The sequence below is a fragment of the Chlamydotis macqueenii genome, chromosome 1 (assembly GCF_036417535.1).
Source record: "Chlamydotis macqueenii isolate bChlMac1 chromosome 1, bChlMac1.mat, whole genome shotgun sequence".
In the NCBI taxonomy this organism is placed as follows: Eukaryota; Metazoa; Chordata; class Aves; order Otidiformes; family Otididae; genus Chlamydotis; species Chlamydotis macqueenii.
In genome coordinates, this window is record NC_141556.1 from 54,753,702 (window position 1) to 54,772,357 (window position 18,656).

The 18,656-nt window shown below is 47.1% G+C and overlaps 1 protein-coding gene across 7 annotated transcripts in view; it reads left to right on the forward strand.

The window, feature by feature from the left end:
• Window positions 1-7,380: 7,380 nt before the first annotated feature.
• The window catches only part of TCF20 (transcription factor 20), a 132,026-nt gene continuing 120,750 nt past the window's right edge, over window positions 7,381-18,656 (forward strand). For 5 of the 7 annotated variants that reach the window (XM_086751854.1, XM_086751881.1, XM_086751904.1 and 2 more), the window contains exon 1: window positions 7,382-7,726. The gene's annotated coding sequence lies outside the window, so the exon portion shown is untranslated. Of the gene's footprint in view, window positions 7,727-18,656 lie in introns of all 7 variants that reach the window. The other 2 variants (XM_086751888.1, XM_086751897.1) reach the window with 2 other exon arrangements.

Here is an 18,656-nt window from a genome sequence, read left to right on the forward strand (position 1 = left end):
AAATAAAAAAGGAGAAGGTTAGAGAGCACCAGTGACTACCTGATCTCCAAGGGAAGAGGAGAATGTGAACCTTCAATGTCTTCTCTTACATGATTTGAGGGCAAGCCAGTCTCCACTTACTGTCAGGGATAAAATGTTTTTCTTTGTTAATGATAATAGGAATGCAGGTTACTATTAGTAACTAGAGCGTTAGTAAGTACTTCACTACTAATAACCAGGCCTTTAAGCTGCCAAACTGTGTTACGAGCTGTGGATCTGCAAGATTCACAGCACCAGTGCTGCAACGACACAGCCAAGTGCGATGGCGCTTTGGTAATCCCGGGCAGGTTCCCATGAGAAGTGGCACAGGAGGGCAAGTTGTCAGTTCCTGAGGCAAGGACTGTTTAGGCAGGAGGGGAGGGCTCCCGTTCCGAGAGGAAGTCTTCATCCTCACCAGCTAATGAACCTCTCCTGGAGCTCCTCTTTTCCTTCAGCTCTTTGAATATGTGGGTTGTGTTGTATCGCTCTAGGCCACATGAAGATTTGGATATACAGCTGGTAGGGCCGGGCGGGTCAGCCACCATGCTTTAGGGAGTCAGAATGTAATTATCCAAATTGGAATAGGGTGAACATGGAAAAGCTAACATATGGGCTTCTTCAAAATGTTATGTCTTTTAATAACCAGTCAGGGCCTCTGGTTTCTATCCCATCTGAAAAATTTGTCTGCCTACAATTTTATGGAATGATATCTGAGCATTTCCAGGGGTAATAAGTGTACCCAAAATACCTGTACCACGGTGATCTTCCCTCCCTTGTGAGGGAATTAGCCCTGTAATGCCGCTAACAGTGCTTTTGGCACTAACATGTGCCATTAAAATCCAAGATTTCATAAGTCCTTGCAAGGCTCAGTGTGACATTTCAGCTTTGTACATGGAAAAAACAGAGACTCAGGAGGTTAATGGAAACTCAGGAGGTTAAATGACTTTTCCAAAATTGCAGAGGGTCAGAGGTGAAGTCAGGAACAGAATTCAGGTTCCTATATTCTTATTTGTGTCAGGTTGTCCAGGTAGGAGCCAGTAGCTGGGTAAGTAGGGGCTGCTAAACTTCTTATAGTTTAGGGCAAAAAAAAAAAAAAAACGTTTCTTCCTGAGTCACCAGCACCGGTTTCTGCAGCATTTTGCTTTTCATTTTTGATTTCTCATGCAGGTATTGATCAAGCTCACATCTGCCTGGCTGGGGTCTGTTTGCTGAGGCAGCAGAGCTGCAGGAGAAGTTACTGCTCTCTTTTAGAGAGGTATCCACCATTTTGGCAATAAGGAAAGTTTGTCAGAGCCAAATTGCCATGGAAAGCCCAAATATGTACGCTATAATTCCCCAAATAAATATTTATGGAGAGAATGTGCTGAGTTGCTGCTCATCCACCCCACAAAGTCTTTCTGATTGCTGAAGAAGTTCCTGAGTTTGTTGAGAGGGTTTAGACAAGGAAGAGCAAATGGCTGCAGCTGGGTCGCAAAGGCGCTCCTCTGCTCGCAGGGAAGGGAGGCAGGGAAGCCCTTGCCATCCCAGCAGTTAGATGCTGGAGAAGAAGGAGGTGTGAGGAGAGGTGATAATGCTGATAATTATGTAAATGGAAATGCTTGCCATTCTTTTTAATGTTTAAGGGAAACCACAGTTTTGAGGTGATGTCATTCCTGCTCGGTGGGGTTGTTTATTCAAGCAGTGCAGTGCTGTGCTAGCACATGGGGAAGAGAAAGTAAAACTTCAGCTCAGCTTTTGCTCTCTCGGGATTTCTGTAAGCTTTCGGACTCATTCAGGACAAGGCAGGGTGTGAATCTGAAGTACAGCAGTTCTTCCGGCATGGCCTTCTGTGCAGACCGGCCCTTTGCTAAAGAATGTGCAAAATGCAGATGGGGGTTTTGAAGAAACCAGTTTAACAGAAGGAGCTGTAACTCTTCTTCTTCTCCTTCCCAAAAGATTTAAAACAGTCTTGCTGTCCATAAAAAACAGGTTAGCTATTTTGGGTTCTTGCAGAGCTAAAATGAATGCAGCATCTCTCACTTCCAGTCATGATAAGTCACTAGATATCAATTCTTAATTGCTTGATTAATCATGAATTTTCAGAGCTGACAGTGCCTGTCCTGGCACTTAGACAAGAACTACATTTAAAATAAAGGAGAAAACACTTCCTTTTTTTTTTTTCTTTCTTTTTTTTTTCTTTTTTTTTTTCTTTAAACATACCCTGCAAGGTAAGAGCATGAAATTACAGAAAGGTTTGTAACATATGCTGTCCTGAGAAAGACGGGCCATTAGGCAGAGTGCAAGCGAAACAGTCAGCGGTTCATGATAAACTAGGGGGGTGTGATGAATTAATTTCAGCATATGCTTCAGCAATTCATTTCAAGACTATCTCAAACCCAAATGTTGGTACGCACATTTGCTGTATGCTCATGCATGTTAGGCCATGTTTTTCATTTAAATAAATAAGCAAAAAGGTTTCCTTCATGAAGATCGTGACATTTCTACCTAGAGAAAGGCTGTTTAAGGTCAGCAGTTATGGAGGACTATACCTCTGTGTGCTTTGTGTATGGTTGGACTGATAATTACCACTGCACACGCCTCCCTAAGGGATGTTGTTAAAAAAATACAGCCCAAATAAGAAAATATATTCAAACCCCTTATAAAACATTTATAAAATTGTTCGGGCTTTTTTCTTTTTTTTTCTTGTTTTTTTTTTTTTTCCCCCAGCAATGTCTGTGTGGCGCATCCAGGATGAGCAGCAACTCGGTGTATCAGCCCTTGCTTGGGAGGAACATATTATACTGTCCGGTCTCCTTTTTTCCATGACAGGCAGGCCAGAATATGTGGTGGCACAGTGTGATGTAAAGGTGTTATGGGTGTAAGTTCAAGTTGGCTTTCTTATATTAGATAAAAGACTTACCTTGATCTCATCCCTCTAACTAAGGAATAATAAAACCTCTGATTTTTTTCATTCCAATTAACTGCTGTATCTGGATGCCACTTGGGAGAGGGAAGTGCTGTCCAGGACATCTACTCGAAGGTGAGTGTAATCCGAGGGAACGTTACGGTGTTCTGTTTGTTGTGGCACCCGGTTCTGTCCGGTGGCACTCCGACCCAGGAGTGCTGTTACCACTGTTCTTACCAGATGATGAGCCAGTGACCTCTCAAGAAAATCCCAGTGATAAAAGGGAAGAATCTGACAATATACACCCCCCCCCAACCCTTCTGAACACAGCACTCCCTCCATGGTTACCTGCTGGAACTAAGCATGGCTGTTTTGGTCTGTAAGTGTCTCAGCCGTGGTATAGAGAAGGGGAAGTTTCCACCATGTACTGGGCTGAGACCTATTGCTCTGCAGATGTCCCCGTTAGTGGGCAGTCAAACGGTCCCAAAGGCATATTGTCCTCATCTAATCCCTTCCTGCAGTCAGGGTTTCTTTAGTGGTTTCTTGTGTGCTTTGCTCCATCCAGTCTTGTGTGAATCAGGTGATGGGAGCTCCTCCGGGATGCCGTCTTGCAGTCTTGTAGATTAATATTTCCTTTGCTTAATTTAATATACATTTATACCATTTGTATTCCCTCAGACAACCCTAAACCAGCTCGCTGGTGCTTCTGCACCCCTGAAGTTCTCATACACAATTCCCGTGATGCTCTTCACAGTTGTTATTTGGCCAACCTACACGCGCTGTAATCCCTTCCAGCTTTTTTATCATTTTATGTTCCTCTATTTTTTTTATTTCCCTCCAAGTTGTTGACATCTAGCTAGCACTGAGTTGTCCAGAACTAAACATGTCTTCAAACTGCGGTCTCACCACTATATTAAAAAATGGGACTATTGCCTATATCTCTGAGAAGAGGTCTCTGCCTTTACAACCCCAAATTAAATTAACTGCATGATTTTTGCTGCCATATCACATTGCAAAAACATATTAAATCCGCTGTCTACTGTCTCCCTGAGGTCTTCTGGTATTTCTGCTTTTGGTGCTTGAGCACAGATGATTTCTCTCCACCTCAGTTTCTATCTTTCAGTAGCTCTTATGTTGTACCTACTGCCTTTTTAGACACGTGGGATGGTTCAGAGTTCCTCTTTGAGGAACAGCAGTGTGATTCCTTACACATAAGTAAATTATCTCCATTTTTTAGCATGAAATAGTCTGTCTCCACCATTTCCCATCCAAGCTGTCCTATGATAGTCTGCTCCAATGCAATTAAGAGGCATGTTACTCTTTTTGGTTTCCAGATATTCCTATTTATAACTGTGTATAGAGTGCAGGCCTGTTTGTTAATAATCTGCAACAATCTGTTTGAACGTCACATGGATCATGGGCTGAAACTCTTTTTCTGGAGAAAGGGAAACGCTGTTCTTTCCTTAGGAATTTTCTGTTCCTAATGTCAAGAATACAGATTAGCTTTTCTTTGGTGAGGAATGACATATTAATATGTTGCTTTGTGCAGCAGATATCTTTCTACGGTGGCTCAATGCTCTGAAATTCACTTCCCTGGGAAATAAGGTCTATCACAGAATTGCCATCGTCCGCAATGTGAATAGAGGAAAGTAAAAAAAAAAAAACTCTCACAAAACCAAAACACTTTGCTCCATGCATCATTTTCTTCCTGAGGACAGAATAAGAAAAAGAAAAACAAACTCTCCATGTGACAGAGGTTAGTCAGATCAGCTAATGCAGTCCTAGAAAGTACTTGGATATTACGTTTATGAAAACAGTATAAGAATTGATACAGAAGGGAATACATTTTATCATATACTATTTCATAGATAAGAGAATCTGGAAGAATCGGTTAAAGCAGAAAAGACATTAAAAGTGAAAGTGTTGTTGTAGCCGTGGTGGTCTAAAGATCCTAGGGAAGCAAGGTTTGTGGTGAAAGGTAATAACTTTTATTAGATCAACTGATACGACTAGAAAAAGCAAACAAGCTTTGGGCTCAGGCTCTCTTTATTAGATCTGACAGAAAGCAGCAATATTCAAGCTAACTACAGGTTAGATGCAATTGCTCTTAGTTTAACCTAATTATATTAATCAATTTGACCACTTGAGGAAAAAAAAGGAGCACCTATGGAGCGGAAAGGGGTGTGAGCAGAAGTGACTGACAGGCTACCGGTTCCCTGTTGGACCACTAGCGAAGCTGGGTTGTTTGTGCTGGTGACAAAGGGAGAGGTCAGCAAGGAGGCTGTAACGGGCTGGGAAGGCAACATCTCCGCTAAATCCACGAGCTTAGTGTCTAGGGGTTATAAGTTTTAATGCCGAGCTTTACCTTTTGGGAATCTTTTGTAGGTCTCCTTTGGGTTAAGGATTGAGGGGTTCGAGTTGTTGCTATCTGACAAATATTCTGAGTATGTGTTTCTGTCCTTTATTGGCTGGCTGTATGCGCTCATTCTAAGACAGCAATTATTTAGTTTAATTCACACGGTTTCTGTGAGGGTATATCGTGTGCTGGATGACGTGACGAACTGTAGAGATTTGGGACGAGTACATGCAGGAACAAAGAATTTCGGCGGTTTTGCTGTGGGAGGAAGGGCATTGATTATGCTGTCTGTGGAGCAGTACTGGCGTATTTCATGTTTGATGCTCTGGCGGCATCTGGTTCTATTTCATGTGTTTTCATCTGCGGATTTGCTTCCTGTAATGAGCTGGGAAAGGGAGAGCCTGAAGGCTAGGAGAAGAGGCACTGGGAAAAAAAAAATCTTTCAGAGACAGTAATTTAAAAGATTATTTTATGTGTGGATTTTAGCATGGAATATTATCGCTATCAGGGGCACGTGGTTGCAGGAGGGAATGCTACAGCAGAATCTCTACAGTAAAAAGGAGAAAAACCAATTTGCAGAAAGCTAATGTGGTCAGAGACTTTGCCAGTCCTTGTTAATTTTGGTTGCACTACACAAACACCAAATAAACCTTGATCCCGTGAAAAGCGGTTTTCTAAAATTGCTGTTGTTGCTGTCCTATCTTTATTGTAGTAAATTTGTATCTATTTCACTGGAAGAGTGACCTTGCTGGATAAAGCAGATCACCAGTGTTCCCCTTAGAGCAGGTGCAACAGTATCTGCAGGGCTGGCTGAATCTCACAGCTTCTTGGTGCACTTTGGGCGGCTGCTGGTCTTCCTGCATCTGCTTTACAGAGGAAGTTTTATGGTCTGTAGGTTCTTGTGTATGTGCTGGCTTGCAGGGTGCCATTTCTTACTGTCAATTGTGGTGTCTAGAAAGCTGATGCCAGTGTAGGAGCAATCTTGGGACTGACTAGAGCAGCAGGGAAGCTGCTCATTGAATTTGCGGTTGTATTTGATGAAGGAGTCCGAGGTTTTCTGAGCTGTCCGCATTTCTGATAGAAATGTCACTTATGTTTCCTATAGACGGCCTGGCTTGGTGGTGTAAGGTTTTTCAGACTTGGTTTGTGAAGAAAAATGGCACATTGGTGCATTAAAGAGCTGCAGAAAGGTGATCTTTCTCTGCCCCCAGCTTCGGGCTTGGCGAACAAAAGATGACTAAATGCTGTCTGAAGAGGAGAGCTGGATGCTTGCTGCATGATGTAGCAGATATGAAAATTTCACATAGTTCAAAAAAAAAAAAAAAAAGACAATGCATTGAACAAAAATACTTTGGAAGCTGTTGAATATGAAGACCCTAGATGTGGGTCGGGAAGTACCTGACCACAGGATCACTAGGTCATGGGGGATTCTTCTAGGGCAGCGTCACGGTCCGCTGGTGGAGCCAACTGGCTTACGGTTTGTCTGTTCAGCACTCTTGGAGGCAGGATGCTGATCTGACTCAGTACTGCTATTTCTCTGATCTCTTCTAGAGAAAACGAGGGGTTTTCCTCTCTTTTCTTGCGAGCCCCAACTCGAACACCCATAATTACGTTTTTACTTTCTAGACTGCTGCAGCAGGCCCAGGCCTATGCATCTGGGCCCGAAGTGTAGCAACAGCAGCCTCAGGAGGGGATCAAAACCACTGTTCAGGGGGTCGTTTTACCCACTGCTCCCCTGCACTAAAGGTGGCCGGCGAAGCCCCTGCCTACCTGACCCCCCCAGCGGCCCCGCAACACCCCCCTGGCCGCCTCCTCTGGGAAAGCCGGCGCCTGCCCCGAGGCCCACCACGCCTCCCTTGCCCCCGCTGCAGCGGGGCCTTCCCGGCCGCCGCGCCGGGGCAGAGGCCGATCCCACCGAGGCCTCGGGGGTGGGCGCGCCCGCCTCTTCTCAGGAAACCGGGGCGAGAGCGGGAGCCGGGGGGGTGGGGAACGACACACGACGGGGCGCGGGGACCCGGGGCAGCGCCCTCCCCCGCCGCCTCCCGCTCCAGGCAGCGCTGTGAGATGCCAGAGCCCTCCTCCGCGCCCGGCCCTGCCGAGGGAGCCCGCCCCGCCGGCGGCTCCTCCTCCTCCTCCTCCTCCCCCGCCGCCGCCGCCGCTGCCGCTCTGCCAGCAGCCAGTCGGGCCTGAGACCCGCGCCCGGCTGCGGGGCCTGCCCTGAGCGCCGGCGGAGGGCGGGCAGGGGAGAGGGGAGAGAAAGGAGGAAAAAACAGCCAAAAAAAAAAAAAAAAAAAAAAAAGCCCCGTAGACCGAACCCGCCGCGTCACATGAGCTGACAGGATCCGTACCCGCTCCCCTCCGCGCAACAAAGAATCGGGAGCCCCTCTGCCCGCCGCGGGACGGGACGGGACGGGACGGGGCGGGGCGGGACGGGGCTGCCATGGGACCCTGAGGGCCGGCCCCCACAGGTAAGCGGCGGCCGTTACGGCGGTTGCCCGCCCGCCTCACCTTGCGCGCGAGGGCGCCCGCCCCCCCCACCTCGCGGGAGGGGCGGAGAACGGGGGTCCTCACCCTGACGGGGGGCTGGCACCCCCTTCTCCTCTCCCTCCCCCCTCTCTTATTTGTTCTGAGGTGACTTTTTTTTTTTTTATCTCTTGTTATTTTTTATTTTACCGGGGGTGCTGTTTGTGTTTAAGCGGGCCGTCACCCGAGCTCTCCCCGCGCCCCCCCCCCCCCCGGGGACGGGGCGCTGCGGGAGGAGGGAGACCGGCCGCCCACCGCGACCCTCCGCCGCCTTCCCCGCCTGTGAAAGGCGGGCGGCTCCGCGCCGGTGCGCGGGGGGTCCGGCGGCCGGGCCTGCCCGGCGGCGGGGGGAGCGGGGCGGGCGCTCGGGGGCCGCTGAGCGCGGGTGGGGGGGCGCGATGCTTCTCGCAGGCTGCCGCTCACCCCCTCCCCTGGGTTTCTGTGCGGCTGCCTGCGTGCAGCCGTCGTTAGCCTCCAATTCCTGCGTGTTATTTTCTTTTTATGGCCAACAGACAGTTAACGCCGGGCGGTTTTATGCATTGCATCCCCCCTCCTTCCTCTCCCTTCTCTCACACACCCCCCCCCTTATGACCTTTCTGGCTGTTAAGAAGAATATTAAGGCCATCTTAATTTTTGTTCAAGCGCCAACCCTCTTAGGAGTTGCCTTTCCCAAGCTGGATTACCGCTGGCGGTGGTGGGCAGCCCCTTGCCCACCCGGGACTTGCCCACCGCGGCTGTGACTGGAAGTTGTTGACAGTGGCAGGGACGTGCACATGTGCAACGTGCTCCTCGAGCAAGTGGCCTCAAAGCCACCGAGGTTGACAGCTGGAAACTCCCGGTGGGAGCCCAGGCAGCGGCATGGCGAGACCCGCTGCCCTCTGAAAAATAACCCAGCAGGGCTGGCGTCCCAAACCTCTTCTTGTTTGGGAAGCGCTCTGCCCCAGTTTCACTGTGTGCGGGTGCTGAGAGTGTGGTGCTGGGATGGGTGTTTGGGGTGCAGAGGTCAGGAGAAGTTTGTGGGTAGAAGAAAGCACAAGTGGTGGGAACGGGGGGCTGTGGAGGGCCTGGGCAGGGGACTTGGCCCCGCGAGTGCTCTTCCCTCTTTGTGTGTACAGCTCAGTGCGATGCTGCTGAAGGGAATGGTTTTATGTGTGAGGGTTTTGGTTTTTTTGTTCTTTCTTTTTTTAAATTTTTATTTTTGGCCCACGACCCTCTCTCCTGTGATACAAAAATAATCTCCTGGGCACAGCGAGCATCTTCCTTCATACGCTGAGTGGCCGCCTGAGTCTCAATGCAGGTGCCTGTTAACCCTGGCTCTGTCCAACTGGGAGTGTCCCTGGGAAGGAGTCGTCTTCCCCTGTGTGGTTATCTTGGCTTGTGGGGACGGAGAAGAAACCACAGTTCCCTTTCAGAGGAAGGCGCTAGGCTGGCCTTGATAATTGTGTGAAGTCTCTTAAGAAGAGAAACAGCCCCGGTGAAGCCATATGTGTTCAGGTGGTGGGGCAGGACTATGGCTCAAGCAGCAGGAAACCAATTGCATACCAGGGAAAGCCGTGTGGAGAGGGGAAACCAAGGGTCTGTACCACCTTCCAGTGCAGCTAATGTATCCCAAAATGTTTCACAGTTCCTCTTGCTGAAGGCTTTGGTAAGAAAGGGGGTGCGTGAGTGAGGAGGTTGGGCAGATACCGCTGTCAGCCTCGACTGTTCAAAGACAATGAGTTAGCCCGCTTGTGCTGCCCAAACCCCAGCATTTTTAGGGAGTGGCACTGGGGTCATTGTTGGTGCTCTTCAGGGTGAAACAGATTGGTAAGTTTATGCATATCTTTATGCAGACTTGCCCCTGGAGTTTATTTTTAATGAAAGCCATGGATTTTGTGTAATGTGACTTCCGTTAAAGCAGCGAATGCTCCGAACTATGGGGCAAAACCATAAAAGCAGGCAGTACTGATTTTAGTTGCTCATTTTTCACCAACCTCTTATTTTTCTAAGATTTCTGTCCTGACCCCCCCCCCCCCTTTGTGGGGTGTTTCTTGGTTGTGGTGGGGAACAGAAGAGAACTTGTCAATAACCATCTCAAATTCTGCTGATTAGTGCTGCAAATATGACTGATTTTTAATGTAACCGGCTGTGTCATGAGGGCCTGGACTGGGACCCTGACAGTTTGTTTCATATGGGTCATTAGCTGCCGTGGAAGACTAATGACTGTGGCTGGCAACTTGTGTCTTCACAAAACAGGAGAAAAGAATGGCTTTTTCCTTAGAGTGAACGGGATGTTTGAAGTGGAAGTTAGTTCATCTGTCCCTTCCCTTCAGAAAAATGTACAGCACATTTTTGAAACTGAGTCATCAGCTACAATTTATTTCAAGTATTTTTAAGCTATTACAAAGTTGATGCACATGTTCTCTGGAAATTGTAAGGTGATCTTGCTCAGATTTGCCCTGGCTGGGCTCAAAAAGGTGATGAGGAGGTTTCCTTGCTGTGGTCCTTTTAGATCCAAGCAGAGCACAAGTGCCTTAAGGGTGGGAAAACCGCCACACGATACCCTCTCTGCAGAGGTGGCATAGGAGCAACATCAATTATCCAGCTCCATCTTTCTGGGCAACCTTTGCGGACAGGGGTGACCTGGCAGCAGGTGAGGTTGGGAGCAGGAAGGGGTGGAATATTTTGATGCCCTGTGCTCTGGACAAACTGGGAAGGCTCTTGTCCCTCAGCCAAGCTTGTGCCGAGGGCCTTGCTGCCTCCCCCTGACCGAGCAGCATTACCTTTCATCTCTCTCTGAGCTGTGCTCCTTGAGAGGCGTAGCACAGGGTCGGATACATGGTGTGCGGGGGACAAATCCCACCCCAGGTCACTTTGTCATAGAAGTCATAACAGGGATGCACAGCTTCAGGAATGATTATTAGTGTCTCATGACCTGGCCAGGATTGTGTAATGACACTGAGGAAGAGATGAAAGGTTTTATATCCCATAAACGTGGTTCTTGCTTCAGGGTGAAGCGGAAGGCTTTTGAAAATGTGTGAGTTTGATGGCTCTCTGGTAACTGCAAATGGGTGCAAATGTTAATCACTTGAAACAAGTCCTTAAAAATAAGAACGGACACAGAGGCAGGCTATAGGCGGGAAATTGAAAGAAGAACTATTTGATATTTTTTGGTGTATTTTAAAAATAATATTTGGTCCTGCATATATGATTCTGCGAGTGACCCAGCAGCTCCAGCAGTTTATTCATTTATTTAAAACAGCTTTGTAGTTCACCTTGAAAACCACTTCCTGCCATATGGTTATATTATTTCCCTATGCCACATTTTTTGCTAATTATCAAGACCATTTGCTTTAAAATAGGTGTTTTTAATTTCACAGCCTTGTCTGCCTCTCCTGCTTGATCCTGCCCTGGAGTCAAGAGGCTGTGTCTGTTCATTCTCCATGGCAACAGGCTGTGATTTACTTATTTCAATTTAATTAAAAAGCAGCTATCAAATTCTAGGCATCTTATATGTTCCTTATATTAGAAAAATATCAGTGGATCAGTCTCCACAACAGATTTACTAACCTCAAAAATAAAATTCTCAGCCTGAGCCACTGGTTTCTTTCACAGTCCATCCCCCTTGGAAGAGTTTAGGAGAGGGAGGAGTGCTGTGGCGTGTCCTCATGTGGAGCAGATGGTGGCTGCTGACTGGAGTCGTGGTAGGAGTGGAGCTCTGGACTCCTGCAGCGTTGCTGATAACATCGAGGTGTCAGTTTAAACCGCAGGATTACCTGTTCAAACCCATGAGGTTGCCTCTCTCCTCCTGCTGTTGTTGTGCAACTGTTGGGAGGTTTGGGGGCTTGATGGGTTGGCACAGACACCCCAGATCTTGCCTGGAAAAGGGAGCATGGGTTGTGTGCTCCGTACATGGACTCCTGCTTGCTGGGGCAGGAGTCCTTCTGCAGCACCTACATCTGCTGAGCCATTTTCAGGGCTAATGCGAAGCTGCGATGCCATTGCAGGCTTGGGTGAAAAGGGCACAAGTATCACTGGGCACAAACATCTGTACTTGCTGCAGTGAAAATGCAGAAAATGGCAGTTCTGATAGAAATGTTATTGTGTTTATCAGCTCTCCCCATGTGAGAGATTTTACAAGTCCCAATCCTTTCTGTGGTGTTTGATTTTTTTGGTCCATCTTGAAGCCTATCTGGTTTTTGATGCGTACATGATACGGCTTTTGGTTTTAAACTAGTCACAGCACAGAAGCCCACAACACCCTGCTGGTTTAAGTGTGTCTGGTATTTGTATGCAGGCTAGAAATGAAGGTCTTAATCCTAAATTAGTTTTCCAAGTGCTGTGGTTGTACAAATACCAGTCTGTGTTAGTGGGGGATAAGGAAACGTAGGGGCAATGACAAGCGGTTGTTGGCTGAAGAAGGGATGGTTTCAGAAAAGGATTTTGGGGATGGATGGAGGAGCATGGTGAATTTACTAACCTATGGGTGTTAGGTTTGGTGCTAAATGGACAGAGTGAAACTAGCGTAATTAAAGGGTGCCAAAATAAACACTCCGTTTTGTTTTCAATACCAACACCCCAATTCTTAATAAGATTATTTTCCCTTGAAGGAACTGTTCAGATGACTCAGCCTTCAGAGTACCTGCATGCTGGTGATATTTTCCTGGGAGAAGCTGGGCCTGCTGAGTTGTGTAACTAGACTCAGGTGCTATTTCTGAGCTCTACTAATGGGTGGAAGAAGAAAAGTTGGCCGTGCATTTTTATTAAGCCTTAAGGAGCAGTTATCATCAGAAGAGTGCCTGTACAAAATTGCACTTTTTTTTTTTTTTTTTCTCCTTTAGTGTTGCTACTCCTGGTGCTTTTTCAAAGTCACCACTGGCAATTTTAACAACAGGCATAGATTCTTGCTTCTCCTAGCCAAACCAAAGCCCGTGAGGCTGTGGCAGAAAATGTTTGACTCTCTCCTGACTTGCTTATCTTCATCAATTAAAATCATGTGCAGCATTTCTAGCAGCAGATTCCTGGTGATCATGCACCAGCTGGGAAGACCCAGTCCTCTTTGAGTCCGTGAGGTTAGCAGTTAAGCATATGTTTACTAGTGAAGCAGGCATGTTTGGTCTATGAGATGCTGAGGGGTAAATTTGAAATCTCATGATGTTGTTCCTAATAGAATAAAACCAAGCAAAACATAGAATAGAATAAAACCAAGCAAGCTTTTGTTTGTTACTGTATTTAAGCAGATATATTCAAGGAATTTATATCTGACTGGTAACATCCTTAATTCTTTATTATTGGTTTTACTAGAGTACAGGCATGTTCTGTGTTCTTTAAGAGTTCATCTCTTCCTCTTGCTTATCCAGCTTTGAAGTAGACTTCGCTGATATTAATTTCTGTATAGCCTGTAACCTCATCTATAAAATGAAGGGAATACTTCATACAGGCAGCTGTGAAGTTACATTTATTGTCTGTAAATTGCTTTTAGTAATTGAGCAGAGGAGGTGGAGAGGAATAAAGACAGTGGAGTAATATGGGCTTGTTTTTTTGTTCTTTTTTTTTTTAATCGAAAAGAACTGCATTATTTTTGTTCAACTGATGATGTAGAAACTGATGGGGAAAGAAAAATGCTGTATCAAGAGCACCCTGAAACTAATTGTTAAGTCTATAATGAAAACAGTCATTTCTGAGCATAGTGGTGAAGGCAGCCATCTTGTTTGATAATAACAGAGTCCAACTTAGAAATAGGCACAATTATTACTGGAATCCTGCAGTATCTCTCATATTTTTGACTGACTTGGGTCTGTTCAGTTTTAGTGTCAGTCTTTACCTACATGGCTGCCTTCATCATCCAGTTCAGAAATGCTACTGGTAGGTAGAGCCTAATAATAGGTAAAATTCTCTGTTTTAAGATTATTAGCAGACATCTCTATTGCAGGCTTTTCAGCTAGCCCCCTTATTTTGTGCTAACCGGTATACTTGTTGGGTGAAACCGCAGTTTCATGTGGGTAAGAATAGATTTTCTCACTGTGACTGAGCCGATCTAACCACTTCTTCCTTGTAAGAAGGGTGGTCATGCCTTGTTCATGGCTCTGTGGCCATATTCCTTGCCTTGTGCCCGCCTTGGTACTAAACGGATCCAGCTTGTTCAGCTTTCAGAAAGCTGACTTGCCCAAAAATAGAAAAAAAAGTGGGTAGTTTTCTCCTAGGATGGAGAGCTGAACCTGCTCACCAGGTTCAGACTAGTATCAGAGCTGCCATGCAGGAGGGGCGAGATTTGTTTTGCCAGCAGTGAAAGGTAGGGAATGAAAGAAAGGTGGAAGCGGGGGCCCCCTTTTTTGGCAGTGGTGAACTATTAGCCTGGTTCAGCTGTAATGTGAAACCTCGCCCTCAGCCTTCATTTTCAGGTCCCTCCCTTCTTGTCCACTCCTCTCATTCTTTCCCCGGGATATACTTGTGCGCCTCCAGATGCTGACTCCATTCCCAAGCAGTATTTTAAAAAGGGGGAAAAAAGGGAAAAGGTTGAGTTTCACTGCCTCTGCAGTAAGAGACACCGTAGTTCGCGAGAGCCCATTGCTAACAGCCCGTTGCTATGAGCCTAATAATGGTAATAAAAATTATTATTAGGTTCATATATTATTATTAAAGGGCTCAAAAAATAGTAGCCGTAACCCTCCCCTATGAGAGGGCAAAAGGAGACTGCCTGAGGAGAGAGCTGTAGGCTGAGTTCATGAAAGAGCTTCCCCAAATGTAGTGATGGCAGCTGTTTGGACTGAGGCTTCGGAGTTGGTGGGACCAGGTGGTCCCTGAGGCCTGGGATAAATGGCAAGGGCAGAGAAACGTCCAGAGAATTTTCTATGTATCCATGGTGAGCCAGGCCTGAAGTTGAGTACCATGGCACCAGGAAGAAGTCTTTCCATCTCTGAACTGTGACTTGCAGTTGCTCCAGGTGCTACTGCCTAACTGATTTTCAGGGAAAATTCAGAAAAATTGGGAAGGCCTTGAGAGATGCTGCTGTGGTGTTGCAGAACGGCACCAGGGTTGTGATGAAGCCAGGGAGATGCTGAAGCTCATATTCCGTGGGAACTGGCCACGGCGAACGTTCCGCTGACCATTGTGAACAGTGTTTCTACCTCAGCTTTGCCATTGATGTATTGGTGTGTCTGTGTTCACCCTCGCTGACTGCGGGGAAGGAGGGATGCGTCACCTAAAGAGATGTATGCCCCAGCATCTACTTAGCAGGGGCACAGTGCAGGTCAGAGTGTGCATTTGGGAGAGTAGATGGAGGCGTCTGTTGGCCTACAGTGATTGCTTTATGGCTAAAGGAGCAGATACTGTGTCTGTCTGGTGAATTTTATACAGCATGAAGGTGAAGATGATGTCAGTGAAGAGCAGTGTGCCAGAGGCAGACGGATGCAGTGAACCTATGCATGTGTGGACCGACCGAGCGGCTGTACCTGGCGGGAGGGGCAGTTGCAACTGGTGTAGCGCACAAATTAGCAACGTTTGTGCAGCCATTTTCAAATAAGGAAGGTAGTAGGGAGGGATGAGGCAATTTGCTCCAACCTGAGGGTTGTTAGAGATTTGTTTCATGCTGTCCTGCAGTTGGTTGGGTTTTTTTTTAAAGCATGTAAGCCTAAATTCTTCTTCTTGGTATGTGAAGACATTATGGCAAGAGGAAGATTATTGTATGGTTGTGTTGCTTTGCATAGTAAGATTATGCACTTGGTGGCTGTTACAGTGGATTTGTGTTCCAAGGATGGAGTGAATAAAGGAAAGAACCGATGTATTGATATTAAATGATGGTGCCACTGGATATGCTAAACACAAAGCATTTTTGTTTTCAAGGATATGGGGTTTTTTTTAGATCTGGCACACTTATAAGCCAGCTGCAATTTTTTTTTTTAAAGACACATTTATAAGAGAGAGGGCAATATAGAAAATGCTGTAAGTAATCTAATTGAGAAGTATGTTTTTCTTTTGTCCCCTTGCACATGCATGCAGTCTGGGGAAGATGTTAGTGAAGGAGCTGGATAATCGAGGTCTTCTCCAGAGCTGCCATTGTTCTGATTGATGTAGTGGGTATTGGCTGGAGGATGTGTACAGATGCAGGGGCTGTCTGGGGTTTCGTCTCTGCAGTCTCCCTTTTTTTCCACTTCTCCTGGAGAGATATGTATCCTGGCACTTTTGTCTTCCACCTACATCTCTTTCTCATCTCCTGTAAATACTTGCTGGGGTTTTTTGTTGTTCTTCTGGCAGATCTTCAGTTGTGCTTGTAATGGGTGACTCTCCTCCTGTGCTGCTTCACCTGGCTCATGATGATGGGTGTTCCTGTAAGCCAGTCTTTTCCTGGATCTATTAGCTGAACTTTCCTGCAATCTGCTCACTCTGGGGGCTTCTCTGCTGTTGTGTTGGTCGTTCTAGCAAAGATCCAGGTATTACAGCTGACTCTCGCAATGCTCCAGCTGCCCTGTGGACTGCAAAGGAATGCAGAGAAAGAAGCAGCCATTCCAGGGCCCTGTTTGTCCTCACACTGGAAATGCAGAGGGCAGGTTAGAGTTCCCTGCAATAATTGAATAGAACTGGGGGGAGAGGGAGTAGGAGAGCATGTGATGGTCACTTCAGATGGATTAACAAAGAGCGGCTATTACAGTGCCAGCAGAAGACATCTTTCTGTGGAGGTTCCTAGCCAGCAAATATTTTAAAAAGCTGTCCCAGAGAGTGAGAGGAAAGCCTCATCAGTCTGTGCTATAATTAATTGCCCAGATACAACTGGAGGAGCAGTTTGGAGAAGGGAACTCATAAGTGAGCCGGGTGTGGTGTAGAGAGGGAAACGGGAATTTCCTGACTTTTGTTTGCAAAGCTCAAGTGTAGAAGGAATTTCAGACATAATAGGTGGAAAGAAGGACTAAAATTAAAAGGTAGTTCCAATTTTTTTTTTTTTTTTCACTGTGTACTCTTGGCTAGTGTTAGTTGAACATCAGCTGAAGCAGCACAGAGCATGCTTGGGAACGGGAGACATAAAGCAGAAAGAGAGAGCGAATCTGATTAGCTCTGCTTTTCGTGCATTAAGCAGAAAGACAGGCTGAAACGTGATTGCAAACAGATAACAGTGGCAGGCTCCTGAGGCACCACCACGGCCCAGCATATGGAGTGAAGGATCTAACCGTGCCCTAGAACCGCTTCTTGTAATAGAAGCTGCTTGTTTTTATGTTGCGGTTTCTGTTGTACTCTCTAATTATTCTATCCATCGCTGTCTACCATTTTGAGCCTGGCCACACAGGATGGCTCAACCCCCTGGAATGTGTGCCCTGTTGAGCACTTCTGCCCTGAATAGTAACCGTAGCTCTGGTAGCCAAACGGTGGGAGGGAAGAGGTGCCAAGGCTTGAGAGTCCTAGCTATTTCCCCCCTTATTTCCAAGAATAATGGAAATAACAGCTGCTGCTTTTGCTGTGCTGGGAAAGATGAGTGCTGGTGTTGTGTGTAAAGCTCTTACTTGCACTTTCAGAGGGAAGTTATTGGGGTTTTCTGGGAGAAGGTTCCTACTGACCTGAAAAAAAAGGGGCATCTATTAGGACTACTTATAAATAACAAGTAAAAGCTGGCTTTGGTACATCAGCCACTTTCTCAGCACAGTAGCCTCGATCCCAGAGCCGCTTCCAGCCTGTGGCCTCTCCTCCACACGGAGCAAGGGCAGCAGAGAAAACAGGCTGGCAGATGCTTGGCCGGTGCAGTCTGGAAGCGGCACTGCCAATAGAGCGTCCAACGTCCCTGCGTGATGCTGGGAGAGTTTTCTGTGTTGATGTGGTGACCCCTACCTCCAAACAACCTGCTTTCCCTTATCTCTGCCTGAGGCTTTCATTGAGGGAAAGCCTAAAGAACCATTTTGAAAAGTGGTGTGGATCTGGGGGAATGCGAAGCGGGTGGGAAGAGCAGAGCTCTCTTTAAAATGTCTGAACAAAGCGTAGTAGTAAGAAGCTCACACGTGTCTGTGTATATATGTATTTTAAGGCCAGAAGGGGCGGGTCAGACTAGTGTTTCTGTGACCTTTTCTCAACTGCATCTTGCCTTTCCTGCCTGCTGCCTCTCCTCGCCTGTCAGGGGACTTCCACTTCCTTCCCGCTGACCTGCAGGGCTGCAGGCAGCCTCCCTGCCCTTGTGGCAGCTCCCAGCTCTGGCTGCCAGCCCAAGCTAATAATCCCGACAGATTTTACTGGCTTGCGCTCTGCTCCGTGCCTTGCTGTAGGGGAGACGGTGTGTGAGGTTGTGGTTTGCGTGACTTTGGGCATCGTGCTGGCCCTGGGATTCCAGCCGGTGGCATCCATGTGAAACCCAAACCTCGTAATAGGCACGGGCTGAGCCTCTGGTAGAGGCTGGTTTTGCTCAGCGAAGCCTCTTGCTTCCCTACCTGCAGGTGACCGGCGAGCGCAGATGTCGTCCAAACACACCTTCTAATTGTCTCTGGCTGCCCGAATGATTGCCAGCAGTATGGGGTTCGGGTGGAAGTAGGAGGTGTTGATAGCCAGGAAAGGAAAAATTCATCAGGTACCAGAGAGGGTAATGAAGATCTCCTCTCACCACTCTCCCCACGCATCAAAGCACACTTAAAAAAAATAGAGCGTTCATCTTTGACCCCCATTAATGGCTGGCTTGGTCTGTGTAAGAGTTTTATGAGTCTGCTGCTGCTCCCACAGAGTTTAATTATTTAGAGTGTGAGGTGGAGGTTTGTGCTTTCACTGCTGATGGTCCAGGGTTCAGGCCCCCCTGAAGGGCCGGGGGGTGTTGCTTACAAAGACAGTCTGGCTGGGTATGCAACCGCTTGCTCTGAGGAGCCTAAGGGAGGCGCGAGCTGCAGCTGTGCAGTCCTTGTCAGGGCTGGGAGCGTATCCTTCTCTCTTTGT